Source organism: Chelonia mydas, chromosome 3, assembly GCF_015237465.2.
Source record: "Chelonia mydas isolate rCheMyd1 chromosome 3, rCheMyd1.pri.v2, whole genome shotgun sequence".
In the NCBI taxonomy this organism is placed as follows: domain Eukaryota; kingdom Metazoa; phylum Chordata; order Testudines; family Cheloniidae; genus Chelonia; species Chelonia mydas.
This window is the reverse complement of record NC_057851.1, coordinates 182,219,600-182,240,895: the sequence shown is the minus strand read 5'-3', so window position 1 is coordinate 182,240,895 and position 21,296 is coordinate 182,219,600. Positions and strand designations below refer to the sequence as shown.

The 21,296-nt window shown below is 39.2% G+C and overlaps 1 long non-coding RNA gene across 4 annotated transcripts in view; it reads right to left on the bottom strand.

The window, feature by feature from the left end:
- Positions 1-986: 986 nt before the first annotated feature.
- The window catches only part of LOC114019481, a 48,875-nt gene continuing 28,565 nt past the window's right edge, over positions 987-21,296 (bottom strand). For 2 of the 4 annotated variants that reach the window (XR_005224925.2, XR_005224923.2), the window contains 2 exons: positions 8,299-8,429; positions 5,402-5,714 (listed from right to left, as the gene is read on the bottom strand). This is a non-coding gene — a long non-coding RNA (uncharacterized LOC114019481). Of the gene's footprint in view, positions 3,193-4,742; positions 5,160-5,401; positions 5,715-8,298; positions 8,430-21,296 lie in introns of those variants that run through there. The other 2 variants (XR_006289914.1, XR_005224924.2) reach the window with 2 other exon arrangements.

The window sequence follows — 21,296 nt, the reverse complement described above, 5'->3', positions numbered from 1 at the left end:
TATCCACTAACCATCTGTGTTTGGGCCAGTGATTTCATTGGTGGTAGTCCTGACTCACACTGGTGTGACTGTGAGCCAAGGGTGGCAGAAATGGGGGGACAAGAGGGGCTAATGCCATCACACTGGAAATATGAAGAGGCTGATTATGTTTCCAGCCCCTCTCCCCATTGTTTTCTGTCCCCATAATATCTCGCAGAGGTGAGAGTGGGACCTGGAAGAGGGTCTGGGTGTGGCCACCAAGATGCACAAGATTGTGCCAGATGCTGAAGAGTAGGTAGCACACATCTGGCAACGACACATGGTCTGGGAGAGGGGCAGGATTCAGAACACATGTGACAGTGACCAGATTGGGGCAGGGGACAAGGCACCAGCTCCTGAGCGGGGTGTGAGGGGCAAGGGGATATAGGCACACAGGGCACCAGCTGCCAAGGATAGGGTGTCGGGAGCACAGACCACCAGCTGCCATGAGGAAAGGGCACAGGGCATTCCCCACCAAGTCTCAGTAGCTCCCCCTTCTACCCCTCCCCCATTCACAGTGAGCTTTGCTCTCTGCCCCCAGCTGTGATCACAATCAGTCCTTTGGGCCCTGTTTCCACTGAGTTGGGGTGGAATTGTTTGCCTTTGCTATTACCCTTTTACATCAAGAAGCACAGATGGAACTTATCGAACACACCAGAATTGCTTAATAAGACTCCGTGAATATTAATAAAAGTTTGGATGTGATTCCACTACAATGGTTGCATTGGATGAGAAGTTTGAAAGCGTTGGTTCAAGATTACAGGAGGCTGTGAGAAAATATGGTATCCAGCAGCTAGCATACAGTGCAGACATTTCACTATCCAGGGATCTCTAATTACTAATAATGTACATGAACAGTATGATATGTCCTTACAATTGCAGAATCCTTTTCAAAGATAATCTTTAATAGTTTATTTGACAACCTGTAAAATTATAGAAAATTATTAGTCTAGGGAATTATAAAAATCCCCCTACTATAGTCAAACAATAAAATTATAATTACCTGTGGGTAATTGAAATTTAACTGTTTTTTTATTGTATATTACACATCAATAGCAACATAAGTTCAAGAGGGTTTTTTTTTCTTTTTTCCTCCTTTTCTTTTCCTTGCAGAGGCAGGGAAAATGGACAGCCCCGCTGGTAGCTTGTGAGTTCTTGTCACAGTCCAGAGCTTGTACAAGTTCAATTAAAGCTGTATGTTCAAGACTGTCATTAGACCCACATTAAATTACATATCTGAAGTGTTAAAAATAAAGAGTACAGAAGCTTATTCTACATTGCCTATGGTAAAGTATGTAGTCAGGGTTCTGGTTATCCTTAAAGTTCTTATTTTTCTCTTTTCTGAAACTCATTGTTTCTTCAAACAAACATAGAGTGCATTGAACAGTAAAAGTATGCCTGCAGAATTACTAGGATGGCAGATGTATGAACATACTTCTATTCTGCATCCCCCAGTTTTGTTTACTCTTAACAAGCATCATTTATCAGTTACAGCAGGGGGCTGGTAGCCTAAACTCCTGGGTTGTAGTCTCTGCTCTGCCTCTGAATTACGACCCTTCCCCCCTTCATGGAATCCTTTCTAGAATTTTGGTGGTGGTGGTGGTCAGTGGGAGGGGGTCATAAAAAAAAACAATTAACATCAAAGGATTGATCTTGCAAAATACCAAGTGCTCTCCAGTGGGTGTTGAAGGAGCTCAGCACTGCACTGCATTGGACTTGCCATGATTTATTTAAAATCAGGAAAACAACATTCTCTCTTGCCTCAGGTGAATTTGAGTAATGAAGGGGTGCAAACATTCAACAAGAATCTTCTTTGCAATCTGCAAGATAGGATTCATTTTGCTGTTGCTCTTCTTTTCTATTCAGCATCACCCTTCCTGTTGCAAAACCTCAGGAAGTGGTACACTGTGACACTCTGTTACAGTACCACCAAAAAATCCCGAGATTTTGGACACAGTCCTCAGGATCAAAGTGAGCCCCCTTATCTCCTTTCACTCATTGGTCTAAAGCCTGAGGTTAGGCATTGTACCTGGCTAACTGTATATAACCTTAAGGTGTCTGTTCCCATCAATAAAATGGACACAATGATACCCACCTGCTGTATAACGTTTTGGTTGGGTAGATTAATTAATGCTTGTAAAATCCTTTGAGATCATTATAAGTAGCTATTGTATGTGCATAGTATTTTTATTTTCACTCTATGTTGTGGTTGGTTTTAGAGTAGCATCAGACTGGCCTGGAAGAAGTCTGTTGTCAGGCTGGGTGTTATTATTATTGTTATTATTTACACATGATGCTTATTATTATTTCAAGTGACTTACCCATTGACTGGAAACTAGGAAACACATTCTCTTGCCCCAAATAAGCTACAATCTAGGTTATGGCTATCCATCCCTCTTCCAAACAGCCAAGGATGGTGGAATTTCAAGTACATCCATGAGTTTTTATCTTTTTTACTTATGTATCTTTAACATGGCATATCTACCCTCCCCCCTTTTTTCCTGTTTAAAGTGGTTGTCCATCAATCAATGGTCCCTCTAATTTTTGACAGGCCGTGTGCGCAAAAAATTTCTTCTGCGCAAATTGTTGTACTTCTGTGCAAATTTTTGTGCGCGGGGTGTTTCGCCATGTGCGCAGGATTTAGGATCTGTGTGCACGTGCCCATGCGCACAGCTTAGAGGGAACAGTGCCGTCAATAGATCCATGGACTGTGAGTCTATCTACATTCTTCATCTCTATGGTATCTGAATGCCTTGACAATAAAGCTGCAGAGAGCAAAGGTCCAGGAGTCAGAGAGGTAGCTCAGCTGTAGAAATTATTTTTCAGCAGATAACACTTTATGAAAATCAGAAGCCCCCAAAACTGTCATAGGTTGTGTGTGAATGTGTGGGGGGGATATGGGGAGAAGTATGTCCTCTCTCATTGTTTACCGGTCTTCCTTGAGTTTTAGGCACATGTGGTTTAACTGTCCTAAAAGAATATAGCCTAATTTTCCCACTCTCTCAACAAGTCAGTTATCAGATGAATATTAACAGGATCTTTTCCCCAGCCACATGTTTGTGCTGCTAGTCTGGCAGCCAGCCCAACAAATGGATGAGATTCCACTTTTACATGCATTGTCATTGTTGCAGATACACAAAACCACGTTCTGGAAGCACTTGGACATTTTTGACACTGTATAAAACAGACAGAAAAAACAATTACATTTGTATCACAGCATCCCCTTGCTTTGAGTAACAATGTATCATATTACTGTATCCTTTACAGCTAGGAGAAAGTTTAAAACAGTTCTGATTTAGGGACAAACACTCCCCCTTAAGCATGTAAATGGCAGAGAAAACAAGCATACTTCTCCAACCTTATGCAGCATTGAAAGAGCTGTTGGCCACTACATTGTCCCCTTAGGACTAGGGGACATGGACATAATTTCTCACATTAATTATGTGGAGTTCTACAGGAAATGGCAATATTGTGTTGGCAGTTGTCTGGCCATTGGGAACATCCACTCACAGCCACCTACCAGTCGGTCATGGCAATATTGTAGTCTAGTCCTTACACAGTCTTCATCAGCACAGTAGCTGAGAGACTTCCAGAAGTGCAGTGCTTGCACAAGTGCTGTGCTTTCAATGGCTGGGTCTACACTTGATGCACAGCCTAATCACGAATCATAACTTACATTGCCCTGACAGAGCCTGCCATGCTGAGTGGCTGTTCTCCAACTTCTTCACTCTTTTCTGACCGTGCCCCTTCTGGCTGCACAGAGCTGGGCAGCCACTAAGAAGATGGAGAAAGACTGCAGGTAGCTACCTGGTGGGTAAATACCATTTTCCTTCATAGCTTCCTTAGCCCTTTATCTGAAGATTACCCAAGATATCATCCCCCAACACCCTGCATTGCCCAGAAGAGACTTTAAGTATCTATAGCTTCTAAAAGCGAAAGTGGAACATTCATATGAAATTTGAACAAAGTACAAATTCTTTTGACAGGAAAATTCCAGAGAGACAGGGGCATTAAAGCAGTTAATTGTCTGACTTACAGTACAGGAGAAGCAAGGATGAACCTAGTTCTTCAGATCTGTGTTCTTATATTAAAAAACCAAGACCTCAGGTGAGAAAGTTGGAAGATTTAGTTGACATCATTTTTTATGATTCTGACATAAACTCAACACCTTAATGAAACAAGAATATTTTACTTTCAAACATTTCAGCCCTCTCAGACATTCGGAAGGATCAGCCCAAGAAAGACTCAACACTCCGACCTTGTACTGACCCTGATTTCCGGGTAAAATCCAGCTGGTGAATACATAGACTGGAGAGCTGCTTGTCACTAGGAATTCTCTATACTGTATAGAAGTAAACTAAATCTTCATGTCACAAATTGCTCTGTATGATAACAGAGATCACTAGCCAAATTGGCTTTTAAACCTCCACTTGATGCAAAATCAGCTTTGGAGAAAGCAGCCATCCAAGTCAGCATGTTACTCCAGATATGACACGGGGATAAAGAAGGGGATAAAGAGAAGCAGCAACAACATCATGATTAGAGCTGGTTTAAATTTTTCAAATGTAAAAATTTTGACAGAATTTCAATGGGGGGGCAGGAGTGAGGTGAAATAGGAAAAATGTTAACAAAATAAGGCACAATGAGCTATGGAGACACCCGACTATTTCCACAAAATTATCAGACAGGGAAATGGCAAACAGTGTGTTTAAAAATCTGGCCTGTCATGCTAGAAAGAAAGAGCTAGTGGTTGTTGTGGTTTCTCCTCCCAACATGGAGGTTCCAAGATGGTGACTGTGATGATTCACTCTGAAAGGCACCATAATCTTGGTCTCTGTGTCCCTTGGATCCTGCAGACCAGACTTCATGGTTGGAGCCTCAGAGTTTAATTAAGATTTTTAAATCCATGTTATGAATTAGGCAAGAAGGATATTAAAACATCTGATCCCAGTCTCCCACTCTGGCTGCAATAACTCACCTTCATAAGTGGTTTTTTAAAACCTTTTTTGTAAGTTTTTCCCCTCACATTTTTCTTCCTGTCCCCTAATGACACATGTGCAGGTACTTCACTAATCCTCTCTGACTTGCCAGACCTTCATTCTCAGGAGGATCTATCTTCAGTGCTCTTTGGTAGCCACTCCCTGTGGGAGAATAGCTGGCTGTGAGGAGGTATCTTTGATTCAAGTAGGAGAAAATGTTGCCAAGGATCTATTCCTCAGAGTCCTTAATATAGTTAATGTAAGGGTCCTCTAACAATATTCTGCCCAGCAGTTCCCTCACTCTCAGAAAAGTGTTCTGGAAGTGTCATATTCTGGAGTCTGTGTTTGTTTCTTTGCTTGGGATTTTGCTTTATCTGATGGTCAGTTGTGAGACCTTCTTGAATGGTATCAGAATGGTACAAAGACTCTATTCATGGAAGTTTCAGTAACAAAACATCCATCCTTGTCCTCTTTTCACACTTATGTTTTTTATACCCTTACACTGTACAAACCCTTTGTTAGTCAAAGAATTGCTCGAGAATATAGTGGGTGGCAATTTCATCCCCTCCCACATCCCCCCCCCATATTAGTGGATGCATAGATATGTTGCTTCCAATCTGCAATTCCTCATTACTGCCTTCAGGCTGCTCTGCATTACACCAGCTGATCACCACTCCATTTGGCCCATCCTGATAGCTGCAGATGCCGGCAGTCCTCCTGCATCACAGTAAGAGAAAGCAAAGGTGATACTACATATGCTGTATAGCACAGGGAGTTCTTGTACACAGCTAGAATCCTCAGGTGGTCAGTTCAGCTTTGGGCACATATTTGTCCCTCATTTCCGTACTATCTGTGTTGCAGATGGGGAACTGAGATATGAAGAAGCTAAGTGACTTGCCCAAGGTCACACAGGAAGTCTGATGCAAAGCAGGGACTTGAACCCAGATCTCCCAATTCCTAGTCTAGTGCCCTGACCACTCGGCTACTTTTCCTCCCAAAGCCAAAGAGTCCTGGAGGATCCATCTTATGTATATGAACTCTTTAGGGTGGAGGACCTGTCCCTGGAAACTACCTACTAAATTGTAAGCTCTTCTGGAAATACCTAATGAAGGGCCAGATTGGGCAACCTTTATTGACACTGATGCATTGGCCTGAGTCGGGCTACTCACGTGGGATAAGCATCTGCCAGCATGAGTAAGGGATGCACAATCTATGCCCAATAGGAGGAAATACCTTAAATGTTGTGCCTTTGCAGGAAAACTGCATTGCTATTTTTCCTTGTTTTCTTCCCAGGGCACAAGAATTCTGTGCTGCTGGATAGCCATTTACTGGAAGATATTGCATTGAAGTTACATTGTGTATTACATTAAAGGTTATAACAGTGCTTTGTATTTTGAAAATACTGTAAAAGAAAGCATCAATCATGCAACCACAGTTGATAGACTCAGAGGGGCCTCCTGGGTCGTCTTGGCCAAGAGTTCTATGAAGCTGGAAGGATTCAACACACACCTTTCTCATAAATGTAGCTAACCATTCCTTAAAGACATTGAGTTATTTTTCCATAAACACCTCAACTAGGTAAACTAGTCTGATTGACCTTACTGTCAAAAAGTGTCTCTTAACACTATGTATAAGCAACACTTTTCCTTTTTTTTCCGCTTTAGCTAACCAAGAAAAAAGGGCAAACACAGTAATGGGCAACATTGCAAACACGACAAGTAGTTTTGCTTTCACTTTACTGCCATCATCTACCATAAATCTGGATCTACTACAGATACTTGGTTTCTCAGTGCAGTCTCTCTGCTACTTGTAGTATCTATCTTACTTTGTCTCTGACTTTCAGAGAGCCAACATTACAGAGTGTAGAAATAACAAAGACATATGATAAGCACTTACCGATTCAGAAAGCCATTCAAATCCTACACCAGATAGTTAAAGTATTTATTTCTATTTTTCATTTTATTGGAATTTGTGGGGTGTTTTCACATCTGGACCATGAGGGTTGTGGAGCACAGGCTTTCTTCAGGCTCCATCATAGTGCCAGAGAATTTACATTCTCCCCCACCAATTACACATACAGAAAAATAAATACATGACTGTTTAGCTGTGTTTTCCAGCAGTGGTAATGAATTGTATGCTGACTGTTGCCCCATAGCTCTCTGCCTTCTTTCTCTTAATGAACATTAGAAAAAATGGAGTTTGGGTTTTTTTAAAAAAATGGTGTTATTAAATTGCAGACATGCTTATTTTCAGGAGCTTCTTGGGCTGTTGTATAGATTGCAATCTCCTTCTACGAACACCAAGACATGGCGAGAGGGTCTCACAGCCCAAAGCTTCTGCCCTGTTGAACACACTGTTTGTGTGCCTGCTGCTTATGTGGCCCATCTGTCTGTCTACCCCTCTATTCTTCTTGCTCTAAAAAAGCACACTCCCTTCCTCTTTTCAATGACCAGGAACAAAGTAACAAACTAAGTACAGGACTGAGGCACTAAACTCGAGACTTCTGGGCAGATTCGGGGTCACTCTCCCCTTCCCATGGCTCTAGTGGTGCAAAGGGAAGCCCAGTGTGGCATACCATCAGTGTAGCAGCAATATGCCATACCCTCCTGGGTCACAGTGGCTTAAGAGGCTTAACTGGGCATCTGAGGATTCCATCTGTGTACATACAGGAATTCCCAGGTTGGGTGCAGTCACCGCAGGATCTGGCTATCCCCAGTTGCTGGAACTCCCTCTTATGACTATAGCAACCAGGTGTAAGTGAGAACAGTCTTCTCACTGTTATATCAGACCAATTCTGCTTCTATCCTTTGACAGAATATGCAGAGGTACTACAAAATAAATCAAAATCATTAAAAAGGTAAAGCATATTTCTGGACAAAAGTTTAAGGCAGATGTTACTTTACCTGACTGGGTTCCACCTGGTCATCCTAAGTGACCATGTTCTAGGCTAGGGAGCCCTCAGCAATCTTTTTAATATTGTTATTCATAATGTTAAGCAAAGAAACACATTTTAAACTGGCTGAAGTAGTAAACAGCACACGCACTTCTTCAGAAGGAGATTTATGTATTTTGGATTAAGTATCCTGAACTTGCATTGTTCAAGGACAGATTAGTTAGATTGTCTTTATTTGATGTTTCAGAGATTACCTTTGTCAGTGCTCTCCATACACAGAAGGAGTATTATGGAATGACCAGAAAAACGTCAAAGCAGAGTTAATGCCAAAAGAGCAGGATACAAAAGAAAGCAGGATAATTTAGAAGGAACACTATGATACTAGGTTTGAAGGAATGTCAGTATTACCCCTGTCCACAGCTTTATCCCCTTCTTCCTGTCTTCTTTGCGTCTCTCCTGTCACACATTATTAGACGGAAGTGTGCATGTCCTCCTTCTCAGCTCAGTGTCAATCATGTCACAAAGACCTAAAACAATCCCTGCAAATAAAAAGACATTTTTAAAAGATAACTCTTGGTACAATATATGGAAAGCTAGACTCGCTTTGATTTTAATTGTTTTAAAATACTTGTTTACTCCTTAAACCAGGTAAAGATATAGGTAAAAAAATGCACAAGGTTCATTAGTTAAGGACAGAGAATGGTGAGATTTTGCTAATAGTTCAGAATTTAATATTATAACATATCCACATATGATAAAGTTGCACGGGAGTATGAAGTACCATATGCAAAGAACCAGCCTACATAAAAGAAGGATAAAAATAATGATATTTTTTACTTTCTTTTCAGTTAACCATCACTTTTCTCCTCATTTAATCCCAACTCAAACTTCCCCCACAATAAAGGAAAAAAGAAAAGAAACCCATAACCCCAGCTCAACCCTTATTGCCTCTCTGCCCCAACCCAGTTTACACTAAGAGTCACAATGAATTGGTATTGCACACAGTAAGTACAACCTTTCATCTAATTTAAGTTGCCTACTTAAGTTCCATCAAGAGCACCCATGTCAAAATGGTATCTACTTATTGTATGCTGACAATTATTGTACCATTGCTTTTGGGCAAGAGCCACCTGTTTGTTCAGTGTTTGTACAGCACCTCGCACAGTTGGGTCCTAAGCATGACTGGAGCTATTAAGCATTATTCCAATACAATACATACATACATGCATATATACCTATTGTCTAATCTTATTCAGAACACAAACACCAATCAGAAGATGTAAATCATTTGATATTTATGCTAGAACATGGCTTACCATTTAAGTTAAATTTGCATCATACTCAGTGTATTGAATACTATCCAGTGCTTTAGTAGAAGATACTCTTTTCCTAATGTAATACAACACATGCATGCTGAGACATTTTTGGAAAATTGTATCATCTTGCAACATTAATGGACAGGTGGTATCACATGGAAAACCACACTCTCCCTCTCTTTCCCTCTCTATATCTTTGTCATGAAAATTCCAAATAGTCCAAACATACTGTGATGATTACAAGTTTATTAAAAAATAGGGATTTGATTTTACCTTGACCCAGCAGAGCACCCGAATAGCCATACAGCTATTCCACATTTACGTAGAGTTCATTCCCAGGAACTGTGAGCACTTGGAATGGACTGACTGTTGTTTAATTCAGTATATGAGCATGAATATTGTCGGGGCTGGATTGTTGAGGTTTTAGAATGTGCAATAATCTAATGTCTATCACTGTAGTAGCTGAGCACCTAAGAATAATGCATTTTGGGTTGAGGGTGTTGATTAAGGGGCTAAGGCATGCTTGGATGGGCAATATTGGATTTCAGAATATCTTTCTTGTGCAATTATAAGAAGTTGTGGGCAAATATGTTCAGGTATAGTGTTTTGAACTGTTGAATTGTCCTGTTTTTCATTTTTAGAAGAGCACCTAAAGATGCGTGCTTTATAAATAAACAATGTGTGTGGAATTTGTGTATCTTTATGGCAAGTTAGGTATCAGACTGACAACGTGTGCCTCTCGATAGGGGCTTGACACAATGCTGTCTTTTCATTGACTTCAGTAGGCTTTGGATAAGGCCTTTGGTATTGTGTACATACCATATATTAAGTGTGTGCAAATGTATGTGAAAAATTGTGAATGAAAGACTTTGGAAATTTCAACCCAAATTCCACAAAAGGTTCAATTTATAGACTTGTTGATATCACAAGGAATTCCTCAGAATCTCTGAATATATCTTTATATAGTACTTCAACATGAATATTCTCATCCCACTCCTGACAATTCAACCTTAACAGTAATGGTCCTGTCTTTGAACCTCTACAAATACTGTACAAGGAAGGTGGGCAATTTATTGATTCAGAGTGATTTTGGAGAGACACATATGAGAGAGGTATTGTATCAGAAGACACAGACTTTATACGTTAGACTCCTGGAAAATATATATAGGAAAAGAGATAGAATACAAAAGTATGCACAAATGACATTAAGTTGGCACCTGAATATGAAGCTATCCTTCTGTTTGATATCTTTTTAGAGTAATTACATGATAATAGGAGAGGCAACAGGTATACACAAGTTAATTGGCCAGATTTGAATTTCATGGACATGATAACTAATCAGAGCACACTGAGAATGTTGTTGGAATGCCATTTAAGAATTGTGTGGTAATAGTCAATCCAATCAACTAGCAGGAGCAAAAAAGGTTATTATAGTAAAGGTTAACAAAACCATTGCATTATCTTCCTCTTTCAGGGGCAACACAGAAAAAGAGGCTGGAGAAGTCATGAATATCAAATCAGACACTTCCTCATTTCCAACTTTATTTCAGAATGCCATGGTTGTTTGGAAATGCTCTGTTCAGTAAAGCTAGGACATTTGGTGTGTCATGAATGAAAATATTTGCAAACTGGCTGTAATCAGTCTGACACAAATCTTCATCGATATTAATAACTCAAAATCCTGGTAAAGTCTTAAAATCTAGGGAAGTAAACAACAGAGAAGTTTGAAATTGGATGGAATGCAGGGTCTTTTTTGGTAGGAATGGCAATCTTGTGGCTAAGGCACAGAACGGAGTTCTATTCCCACCTGTTCGCAGACTTGGTATGTGACCTTGGGCAAATCATTCTCTCTCTCTCACTGCCTCATCCATAAAGGGGGAATACTAGTTTTCCATTGCCCCTTATAGGAGCATGATAAAGCTAGATTATTTAATGTTTATAAAGGCCTTTGCAATCCTCAAAGGGAAGGAATAATAGTGATGGAAAGTGACTATTACCAAGTACAATTTTCTTCTATAATTATTTCAAAATTCAACATTTCTGGTATCACCCTGTAACAGAATAATGAGCTAATGCTAGGTTTCTGTTTGATGGAGGTAAATTCAGATCTAATATCACTGATGTGCTGTATCTTTAATACAGTGCCATTGAGAAGTATGCACATATTTCCCATTGCTGCTCTGCTGATCCACTGAATTAGTTCACCTGGAATATCAGTACGTGAGCAGGCAGAAAATGGAAATAAGATGCTCTGAATTTTCAGTAGAGAGCTGGGACTTTGTCATTTAGTCCTGTCACGATAATATGGAGTGTCACACAATGTAACAACACAACACACCCATAGTAAATGACGAGTGTTCAAAGTGATGTACAGCTCCTGTCAGCTACAAAACCTTTTATTTGTTCACAGAATGTTGCAGCATTTCCAGCAGAAAGACCACACTGAAGAGACACACATACAAAGTTTGCTGCAGATGGATTTCTTTCATGTCTCTTTATGAGATTGGATGTATAATATGAACACACAGAAAAATTCTCCTGTTATTACACTTGCAAGAATGCACTCCTGTCTTCTAACATGCTAGGTACTTTCCACAAATTCTTTAGAAATTTACCTCTTTTACTTAAATTGGGCTGGATGTCATTAATAAAAGAATGGTGTAATGAAAAAGAATTTATAAAATTATACTGCAACCTAGAATTGCAGAATTCAGCTTTTCCTGCCTGAAGAAAAATAAATTCTGAAGCATTAAACTTACTTTATCAAGCATTACACCTGACATGCTCTCATAAATTTTACATATATGTTAAGTTATTTTAATATTATGCCGGCTTGGTTTAAAATATTCTCATGAAGTAACTAAAATGGAGCTGCTCAGCCATAAATTAGACCTAAAAAAATACTCAGATTTCCTCCCCCCCTTACCCCCCCCAAAAAACCCAACAACAATATTTCTTTACTTACAATCATGTAGTGTGTGTAACTTAAATTGTCCCTGGCTGAAATACCTTGTATGTCTTAACAGGACTACCACAGAATCAGTGAGCCATATTTCTTTAAGGTTAAATACACAATCTTTGCACTTTTAGAAGTGTCTTGTCTGAAACCAGATGTTAATAACCCCTTGTGTGCCACACTTCAATGCATGCCCAAGGCCATGTCTTTTTAAAGGTGTGGGTACATACATTTTAATGGGACAGTGATGGAGGAGCCCTGTAGCAGACCCACTATTATGATGGGCAACCGCAATGACAGACATGAGGAAACTGCTAGATTTACTCGAACAACCGATCTTGCATAACAACATGCGTGCACTCCTAGTCTGTTTTGTTTGGCGCACTGCCTCTTGCAGCACAGCATTCCCGAAGACCGTTAATCCTTATGAATGCAACTGTTTAGTGTATAAGCAACAAGATATGACAGGCAGTTCACTTCAGAGTAATTATAGCACCCCTCAGGTAGTATTACAAGGCACACGTCTGAAGGAAGACACTTAGACTTGTGCATTTACTGGGAATTATTGACATACAGTAGATATAATATTATTGACAACTAAACATAAAACTTCATTTGTGTCCCAAGTTCTAAAGCTATTTCAAAGTCACAGCTAAATTACACAAACATTAGCCTATCTAGACATAACAATAATGTTATGAAATCCCATCAGCTTGTTGCCGTTTAGACAGAACACACACTGCATGTGTCTGTAGGGCCATACTTGGGTAGCTCTGTAGCATGCAATGAGGCCCAGACACTAAAGTGATTATGTCTGAATACTCCTTATCTGATTTTAAAAGCTGACAATACTACACATCTGTGCTTGCATGTTTCAGCTGTTGTGCCGCAATGCCAGTATTTATTTTGCTCCTGCAAGTTAGTTTTCCTTGAGAACCAGCAGGGGTCTTCTTCAATGATCTGAAAATGTGTGGGGAGGTTGTTCTGTAGCTCAGTCGGTGACTGTTAACCTGAGGCTGTCATTTCATTTAAACATTTGGTTTACGTCTTCCATGTCAAAAAGATTAATGCCTTGACTTTAACAAACTGAATTCATTGCGTTTTTTAGGGAGCTTTTATCTTCCTGCTTAGAGGTGGAGTTTCAAAGTTTCTTAGTTCATTGAAAAAAGAAAAGGAGTACTTGTGGCACCTGAGAGACTAACCAATTTATCTGAGCATAAGCTTTCGTGATGAAATGAGCTGTAGCTCACGAAAGCTTATGCTCAAATAAATTGGTTAGTCTCTAAGGTGCCACAAGTACTCCTTTTCTTTTTGAGAATACAGACTAACACGGCTGCTACTCTGAAACCTTAGTTAATTTACATTGATATGTAAAGAGTTTTCAGGCCATTCTATTCACTTAAGAGGTTTTCACTTGCCATGTGTCTCTGTAATTATCAGTGGAAGCCTCACTGTATTTTATTTTCTCACTTTTATTGTGCTACCCACAGATCAAGGCACTTGGGATAACAGGTCCTACATGTGGTCTAGTGGTTATTCACCATTCTGGATTAAATGAAGACTATTGTTTCTACCAAAGGCTTTATGAAGATACTGAAGCAGTAATTGAGAAGCAGAAGTGCATTTATGGAAGCACATCTGAATGTCTTCTCTGCACATAATTGCATCAGGTATTCTGCACTCACATGCAAGTCCTTAAAAAAAAAAAAAGCTTATTTTTAGGTAGAAGCCCATGGTGGGCAGTAAATTACACATCATTTTCCCAGACTAGTAATTAACGCTGTTTGCTGACTATCTGAATTGTTTCACAGTAGTTCAGCACAGTTCTAATAGTTATCACCATCCTTATCATAGATTCAATATATGAGTCTTCCGGCTTCACAGACAATATGTCTAAGGTTAGGCATTATCACAAATACATTTTGTTTGTTTCTCTTGGCCCTTTAGAATTATTTTTTTCAGAACTCTGCAACATCTCAGTTGCTCTGACTCTGTCATATAAACCAGCTGAACTGACGTTTGCTTAACAGGCAAGAATTTGAAAGTCAAAAATAAACAGATACTGTGTAAATAAGTAATGCTGTTAGTTGACATGAGATTTTTATATTTATTCCAATATTGGTGGGTCTTCCAAATAGTTGCTTGGAGCTAATGAACGTTCGACCTCCCTCAGGTTGTTGTTGTTGTTTTTTGTTTTGATTTGGTGTTTATTTGTTTTTCAGAAGTTCTGACATCAGCAAATATTTTTTCATGACCCCATAATAAAGGTTGTCTAACAGTAAAATTAAAAAAAAAGTTTCACAAAAATTTCCACAATTTTTCATGTTATTGTCATATCCCTGAATTTGAATGTTTCATTAAAATGGTAATTTAGCTATGAAAACATTGGATATTGTGAAATATTGCACACTTCCTTTATTGAAAACACTTCCACTCAGACAAACACTTTCCCTAAATGAAATCATTTTCATTCAAAATGATCTGCTTTTAAACATAGAAATTGGATGCTAAAGAGACTGATTAAGAATTTGAAACTAAATGCAAGAATGTTCTGATTTTCAGCATTCTGAATTTCATTTTGTGTATTATGTACCTCCGTCTGAATGTCATTTCACTTCCCACAACATCCATCTGCCAGAATCCTAGAGAATTAACTAAATTTAATGTTATTATCAAAACTCTCTTTTTAGTCACCAATCCTGCAACGGGATATGCTAGCAGGGACCCTTATTTCCATGCAGAGTCCCATTGACTGAGTCTGACTCCACAAAATCACAGAGTGTGGGAAGTCAATGAGAAAGTGCACAGGATTACGGGTGTACGCTAGATAATCCCATTAAAGATTTGAGGTTGCGGGCAGCAAACACTCCTCCAGTGCTCCAGCTTTAGTTTACAAGAGCACTACGTCCTCTTGTGTTGTGACTGTGGACATCAACTATATATCTGTTAGGTTCTCATTAAGAGCAAACCCTCTGTTAAAGGGCAAATTTTTGTTCACATGCAGAGAGATTAGTTGATCACCAAATTGAGGTTGGAAGGGGCTGTGGCCAATATATGCCCATTGAGAGACTACACTCTGGCTGAAGACATTCATATGGTAGAAGGGAATAGTCCTTCTGGAGATCCTTTTCAGGCTACATCCATCCACGAACAAAATGTAGAAGTGACAAGAAAAAGAGAGGAAAATAGATAGGATGGTTTCATCATCACCACTACAGCTAAAGCCAGTACATGTCTTAAAGAGAGGCAGTAAGGAGTCGCATGACAGACCTCTGCTGCACCACAAACCGTTCACAGTATTCTGACAGGGATGTTTGGACCACAGAAATGCAGCAGGGGGTGTACCATGAGCTAACGGGGTGCCCCCAACTACCAGGATAAGAGCCACCTGAGAAGTATGGGCAGGCTGAAAGTGCCAAAGCCTCTTCTGCTTCAGCCACTGGGCTGCTGCTGCAGGAGCTATAATAGGAGCCAGCACTAGTCTCCTGTGACCTGGAGGAGCTTCCTGTGACATTGCAGGATCCCAATATACGGCTGTAGTGAGGCACCATCACAGAACCAGTACAGGCATAAGAAGCAATTCAGCAGAATTCCGCAAGGCATTGCAGGGGGGAAAGGAGCAATGGTGAGTCATAGTGGGATGCTGCCCGCAGTAGGAAAACTTCTTTAAAAGGCAGAGTGTGTCCTTCTTTCCTCTAATAAAAAAACCTCTCTTTGAGCTGAACTTTCTTTCCACTATTGCTAAGACAGGCCATGACTAAAACCAACAGGATTAAGTTAGCCATCATTTCAGAGAAATGTCCATTTTGAGCATGCATGCACATACCTGGCTAAGCTTCAGAGGGGTAGCCATGTTAGTCTGGATCTGTAAAAGTGGCAAAGAGTCCTGTGGCGCCTTATAGACTAACAGATGTATTGGAGCATGAGCTTTCGTGGGTGAATACCCACTTGGCTAAGAGGCCCAAAAACAAATGGATCAGATAACACCTTCTTTCCTCATCTGAAAGCTTGTGCTGTTTTTTGGAAGAGCAAACTCATCAGGTCTCATCACCTTACTTGAACCAGCATTAGAGAGGCACAATATTAGCTTCTCAGGGTAATTCTATCTGGAAATCACTTTTAAAAAAAATGTAACTGAATACCACGCTCAAATGTTTGTGAATTTATTTTAAGGTGACTCTTGAGAAACTGCAATTTTCACACACAAACACACACACACATACACACTCAAAAAGACATTTCAAATATTTTCTTTTATAAAGACTTCAGCACTAGTTCAGAAGTAAACTTTAATGAGCATGCACTCTTCAGATCTTTCCGCAGGCGATTATCTGGTCTGACAAAGGAAGAATTTTTTGTCTTAGTTTGGTTATCTGTTTGGGGGACTCGTGTTTTTCTCCTTAACAAAGTGAATTTATTACCTGTGAGAGGCACCAGATGGGCAGTCCTAGAGACTGAACTTACCACTCATACAGTCATGGAAGATGTGTAGCCATGATTAAAGTTGTGGACACTAGACTTTTAAATTAGAAAAATGTTTTCATTTACATAAGATTCTGAAAAGCCTTCTGCTACAAAGCGATGGGCCAAATTTGGGGTTGGATTTGGTTTAGGTAAAGTCTTGTGATCATACCTAAATCAAGGCTAGAGTTCAGGTTCATATTAAATGATGTGGAAATCTTGCAAACTGTTCTTGTTAGATCTTGGCTGATAATTTCACTGGATCATGATCTTGCCAGATTTCTGCCACTCTGGGCTTCATTAACACCTAAAAACAGACACCCCCTCCAGCATTGTATCTCATTCAAAAATAAACTAGAGGACTCAGTTTGCCTGACTGCCTGATTGCCTCTTTTGGTCAGTTATCAATTGCTGCTTTACATACTCAAATTTGATGGAGTTTGAATTCAAGGTTCACATTTTGGCTCATTGCTTGTTTTAAATCTAAACAAAGGGAAAGATTGTGGAGCTTTGACTCACAATGGTGAACGGTTATCATGCAGGAAGTCCCACAGGCACCAATAGGGCTACTTGAGTATGTAAGTACTCACTAGAGCAAATAAATGATATTTTGGTTTCAGTTCCGAATGGTAAAATCCCCTCCCCACCCCCCACATTCTGTTTGGTTCAGAGCAAAACTGATAATTTTTTTTCTCTCACTGAAATGGGAGGGGGGAAGTGAAAAAAATCATTTAAAACAAACAAAACATTTTGTTTGTGCTCAAGTTAATTTGTTTTGTTTTGTTTTTCATTTTGGGTGTTTTTTCTATTTAAAAAAATAGGTAAATTTCTAAATGAAACATGCTATTTAAACAAAAAGTTGAAACGTTTCCTTTTGAAAGAACCAGAATGAAGCATTTTGGCTTTTTTATTTTAAAAAGTCCATAGGGTTTCTTCAGCTGAAACTATTTGTCAGATTTGATCTGAATTTGCGTACAGTTTCAGTGTCCTGACAAATGCATTTTTGGCTAATCTACTATGTGCTGAAAAAAAAGCTCTCAGCTCTTGTATTCACCAGTATAAATAAAGGCTTCATAATTTGTCTGGACAAATATATGTTTAACAGAACAAAACAAAACAAATTCAACAAATTTTTGTTTTAAATTTTAAATGAATTATCTCTGGCTGGGTTCATAACTCTTTTACATTCACCGTCTGGAGACAGTCTACAGAACAAGTAAACTGGCCAGAATGTTCACAGAAACCATGAATGTCAAAAAAATATTTGCAGACAACAAATGCTGAATTAGTTAATGTGGGTAACTCGTAGTTAACTTTTCTCACAAGAAAGCTCACTTTAATAGTCCCGCTCATCCAATCAGGGAAAAGAAACAATCCCATATAACCAATGTATACATTTAAAACAGCTTGAATTTTGAATATTTTAAACTCACAATGACCTGCTTTAGAACTAGCTACATATCAAGTATTACTCATCAAAAATACTCTGTGAATAATTTCAAATAATGGATGTATTTGAGAAAAATCACAATCTGTTCATGGACAATCTGAGCAGAAACGTGGTGAAATGTATAAAGTTAATATTTCATTGTAAGTTATTTCCCATCTCTAGTGGGCTGTACTTACTGAGTACAAACAGAACTATATTGAAGGGAGTATGAATCCATCTTAGATTTGAGTGGGGCAGTAGATCATTTGGAAAGTTAGTTTGGGAAGAATAGATTACAGCAAGATCAGTAGTGCACTGTTGAAAGAGCACTGGAAATGTTTGTTTGGGGTTTCTTTGGAGTGAAAGGCTTCCTAAATAAAAGAACCAATACAAGTCAAAAGCCCCAAATGTGTCATGCTGTTCTCCTTGTCTCCTCAAATTGCTGAAGCTAAAAGACTGTCACAGTTCCCTGTACTATTGTCAGGGAAGATGGGTCAGCTGTACAACTTGCATGAGAGTAGGAGGGAACAAACTAGTAGCATATAATGGGAGGGAAATAGACTCTTCTAGGTAGGACCACAATCTTAAACCCACTGAAATCAATAGTAGCCTTTTCTTTTCAGTGAGCTATGGATTGGGCTTGGCAGGGTTGAAAGTTCCTTTCCCCCCCACCCCCCCACATATAGTAAAATTGGTGGGTTTGTTTATTGTTGTTGTCTTTTTTAAGGGGCTCAGGGCCAGATTCTGATCTCACTGCAATGTAAATCCAGATTAACACCCTGGAGCAAAACCAGGAGAAAACCTGTGCAGGGAAGATCAGAATCTGACCAAGTGCGGTTAAAAGCGAGGCTCAATAGATGATTTTCAGAATTACTTTAATTTTTTTTAAACCAAACAAGCATGTTTCTTTTGAACGAATGAAAAGATTTTCATTGCCTTTAGAATTCTGAGGTAAATTGTCCTTGTACAGTATTTGTTCAGGGTCAAGATTTAGGTAATATATTGTGCTACAAGAGCTGCACCTATGACAGACAACCTTTTCGTGAGATAAGAAAAACCTCAACTTCAGGTCAGTACAAGAAAGGAACATGACAGAGCTGTAAATATAGAGCCCAGAGGTGTGAAATCTTGTACAGCATTAAATACAGTCATGGGAAACTTGAAATTTGTTCCAAACATCTTAGATGTGTAGACATTGGAATAAAAAAATATGTTGCAAACTCAAGGAAAAAAAACAGCTTTTCTGTGTAATGAATCAAAGTAATGATTCATTTTCATCAGTCTGTGAAGCTTGATCAGACACTCATTTTGAAAGTAGCTCTGACTGGAACAAATGATGTTGCTAATTACGGATTTAGGAGTCTAACTTTAGGCAGCCATGTTTTAAAAATTTTGGCCCTTGCGTCCACAAGTGGCTTTCCTAATTGAAAAACATTGCAAGAAACATGGTTTTGTTGACATTTGTGTGGTTGAAGAGAATTTTTTTTAAAAAGGCTGTGGAAACCCAGAGGCTTAAAAAACATTTTTCCAGAAAATAATGTTTTCCCGTTTGCAGAAGCTACCACCCACTGGCAAAACTGCATTGTCTGAAATGGTTTTCAAGCCTCGGTTTTGAAAACTGTGTTTGGACATGGGGATTTTTGTGGGACAGGGCTGAATGCAATCAGGCTCACTTAGCACTAATGAGATGGAGTTATGTCCAGCTCAGTTCGGCAAGAGTGGCACGGAGGGACTAAACAGGGGAGAAACTGGAGATCCATCAGTAATTCCAAGAATTTGTTTCCTGACCATTGGAATTCTGGTGTAGACAGACTAAAAACTATAACAGTAACCTATTTTTTCTTTAAAAAAAACCAAACAAACAACCCAACTTCTCCTAATAAAAATGAATTAAGAGTGATTTTTAACTTTAAAAAATAATTTAATACTTTGCCAAGTTTCAATTCAGAACAAATTTGCTTCTTTGGATGCTAGTTGTGGATGAAAGTTGCTTCCTTATGGGATTCTGTATGGCTTATGCACAGAGGTCATTTCAAAAGTTATTCTGATTGGAGCAAAAGAAGATGAATAATTCAGCAGAATGTCTCACCTCTGATTGAGAAACACAAGAACCAGAAAACTGAGGGAAAAGCCTGGTTTTTTTGGATGAAAGTTGCTTCCTTATGGGATTCTGTATGGCTTATGCACAGAGGTCACTTCAAAAGTTATTCTGATTGGAGCAAAGGAAGATGAATAATTCAGCAGAATGTCTCACCTCTGATTGAGAAACAGAAGAACCAGAAAACTGAGGGAAAAGCCTGTTCTAATTAAATTTCCATTTCTTATGCTGTAGGCCAAAGCAGTACAGAGAGTTTGAGATGGATAAACAGGGCCTATGAAAATGGAAGTTCTCAAACAAGCTCAGCTGTACTGTTGTAAACAGCCATGCTCCAGCACAGAATTCACTAAAAGTACTGTACTAAATCAGTTCCTATGCTGGCCAGTTACAATGAAAAAATGGCACCGCCACAATTTTAAAATGATGGTGCTATGGCAAACCAATCATACTATGCTTGAGTTACTACCATAAGCATTATGTATTTAGAGTATTATGAAAATATATGCTTTCTTAAGTGCTGTGAATTATACCAAATAATTCTGAGCATCTCTTTTACTACACTAATGAATCAAAGCTGAGCTTACACATTATCTGCAATCACCACGGAAAAATGCATTTAAAATACATAGTTTCTATATAAATAGTGTATCCCCCCAGCACATTCTTTAATTAAGCAGTGTCTGATTCCATAATAACTCTGATAATAAAAAAGTGATGCCCAGCTTTCATAATGCAAAACCTACACAGGGCTGTTACAGTACTGAGAAAATGGGGCCAAAGCACAGTGGGAAAGTGTATACAGGGATCTGGTGAATTAAAAATGATATTCATCTCGCTGAATTTTCTTTGAATGACCATCCCTTCCGATGGGAAGATTGGGTAGTACTGTGGATTTTGGAAGCCATACTTCCTTTCCAAACATGTAAATGTCAGGGATCAACAGAGGGTAGTGGGAAGGAGAGAGGCAGGAAACACCCTTCAATGTAAAGAGAGGAGACATCTGGAAGGGATGACTACTACTCCACTGCACTCTCTGCCACTGACCAGAACCTACAGGAGCTACATTTGCAATGGCTGAATGAGTGCCCCTGTAGCCCCTCAGGAGGAACCCCAGAAGGGGATAATATAGCTTCAAGATGTATTGCT